We start from the raw sequence: 2872 nt of genomic DNA on the forward strand, positions 1-2872 counted from the left end.
GCCGCACCGGCGGGTAAAGAGGATCGACATTCAGCTTGTGTGTGGCGATATCCCTTGAGATTCCTAGCATATCTGATCTAGGCCTTTTTTATGCCGTCGGTGTTGTCCAGTTGGACGGGATCGAGGTCTTCTATGGTAGCCTTGCAAGCTTCCACGACATTCGGGTCTTTGATGGCCTCTATTTGTACGTCAGGTTTGGTTCATGATATGGCTGATTGCTATGCTTCCGCACTTTCCCCTTGAAGTTGTTTGGTGTCTGTGCAATCTTGGGTGATGCGGTAGCATTCTTGGGTGATGCGGTAGCATTCTTGGGTGGTGCGTTGCTCGCCTCGGATGCTGAATATCCCCCATAGGGTAGGAAATTTGATTACTTGATAGAAACTTGACGGGATGGCTCGCATGGCATGTATCCATGGACACCCTATGATAGCATTGTAGGCTGTTTCTTGATTCATGACGTGAAACGTCGTTTCCAGGGTGACCCCTCCTGCTAGAACGGGCAACATTATTTCTCCCGAGGTCCGTTCCAGTGCATTGTTAAAACCCGTTAGTGTTATGCAACGCGGTATTATCCTATCTTCGAGTCTCATCTGTGAGACAACTCTGGGATGGATAATACACGCGCCGCTCCCGTCGTCAACCATTATTCTTTTCACATCGGTATCAGCAATACACAAAGTTATAACTAAAGCATCGTAGTGAGGGAAAGACAGACCGTTGGCATCCGACTTATCGAAGATGATACTATCTTCGAAGTCGTCATACCGTTCATGGGTGATTGTCCGCTTGAGTTTATGTGTGGCGGTGAATTTCACATGGTTGATTGCCGCATTTTCACCACCTCCGATGATCATTTGTATGGTACGGGCTGGCGAGGGTGGCTTTGGTTGTCCCTGAGGTTGATCGCGTCCCCGAGCGAAGTTGGTTCGTCCTCGGTGGCTCAGCAGCTCTTTCAGATGCCCCTAGTTTAACATTCTTACTACTTCTTGCCACAGACCTATGCAGTCTTCGGTCCTGTGTCCCCTTTCCTAGTGGAATTCACACAGAACGTTCGATCTCCGGGTACTCGGGTCCGACTTCATCTTTTGCGGCCACTGCACCTTTGTGCCGAGCTTTTCCAGTGCATATACTATTTCTAAAGGAGAAACACAAAAGCTATGAGCAGAAAGCAATGCGGGCATACCTCTTTCATTTCGGTGTGGCCCGGTATGTCGGGGAGTGACATCTGCTTGTCGTGGTGGTGGTGGGATGGATGCCCAGATGAAAGGCTGATGCCTTTCTCGTATGAAACGGGATAGTTGACCCCTCCGACCATCGTTACGGCGCTCCCTCTTTGCTTCGGTCTGGACCGATGTTAGCCGTTGGAGCGGTCCATTCAAGTCTTCCTCATCCGCTCTTACTTCAGCACAATAGGCATTATGGATTTCTTCCCATGTGGTGGGAGGGTATTTTATGAGCCTGCTCAGAAATTTCTTGGTTGCTTTTGACCCGCTTTTGTTTAACCCATTTTGGAAGGCTACCACCGCCATTCCCTCCGAAACGTTGGGTAGGCTCATTCTTACTCTGTTGAATCTGGCTAGGAAGTCCCGAAGTCCCTCGCCCATCGTTTGTGTAACGGCGAAGATGTCATTTACTCTGGCTTCCGCCTTTCTCGCTCCCGCGTGGGCGGTGACGAACTTATCTGCCATTTCTTCGAACGTCGATATCGACCGCGCTGGCAGTTGGGAGTACCATGTCAATGCCCCTCTGTCAGAGTTTTGCCGAAATATTTCAACAGTACCGAGGGAACTTGTTCTTTTGATAGATCGTTGCCTTTTACCGCGGTAACATAGTGAATCAGGTGATCATCCGGATCTGTTGTGCCGTCGTATATTTTCAAATATGGCGGCATTTTGAATGTTTTCGGGATAGTGTGAGGGGCTGCTCTTTCATTGTACGGCTGCTCGACGAATCGGCCTGCATCGCATTTTGGTAGCAACTGCAGAGCGCCCGGTATTTTATCGACCCTTTCCTGATGTTCTTTCATCTGATCGCGGAGTGTTTTGTTCTCGTTCTCCATGTCTTCCATTTTCTTTAGAATGGCCGCGATTGCATCATTATCTGCATCAACGACAATGTGAGTGTTACCTGTGATTGGAGTTTCCGGCTTATTGGTGACAGCTGCGGTTTCTGCGTGTATTGTGCCTCCGATATTTCTTTGAGTGGGTTTGTCCAGTATGCTGCTCAGGGTGTTTGTCATCCATTCCTCTAATAGTTTCTTCACAGCTGGTGGTGCTTCTACGACTGCAGGCATTGAGGTTTCCTTCTCACGTGAGATAGTCACGCTTTCGTGAGGGGTGGACACGATATTTCCCTCAAGTGTAGTACTTGGCGTTACGCTTTCATCGTTTTCCCGGCCGGCTTCATTGATGGAGCCTAGCAGGTTGTTCGTGACGTCTACTATCGCCTTGGATCTTATCTCTCCCTTTTCTGCCATTACAGAACTTTGCGAGGTTGAGGATAGGTGTTTACTTCTTTCAGCGGTCTAGATGAAATTAAAACCTTGGCTATAGAAATCCCTACAGATGGCGCCAAATTGTTTGGATCAAAAGATATTACAACCTTTTTGAACAAATCAATCAAAGAAAATGAAGGGGTAAATCTTAGCTAAGAATAATAATCATTAGAACGAAAGAAGATAAATAATGAATACACAAATGATCTTGTCTGATCTCATGAAGATCCGAGATTGGATGTTAGAAACTGTTTATCGGAAAGTATTACAATTGATGCTTTATCTTAGAGATGTTGCAGATCGAGAAAAAGAAAGAAGACCCCCGTTACAAAAGCCATTCCCCCCCCCCCCCCCGACCTACTACTATAACGTACGTCC

This window comes from Nicotiana attenuata, unplaced genomic scaffold, assembly GCF_001879085.1.
Source record: "Nicotiana attenuata strain UT unplaced genomic scaffold, NIATTr2, whole genome shotgun sequence".
Lineage (NCBI taxonomy): Eukaryota > Viridiplantae > Streptophyta > Magnoliopsida > Solanales > Solanaceae > Nicotiana > Nicotiana attenuata.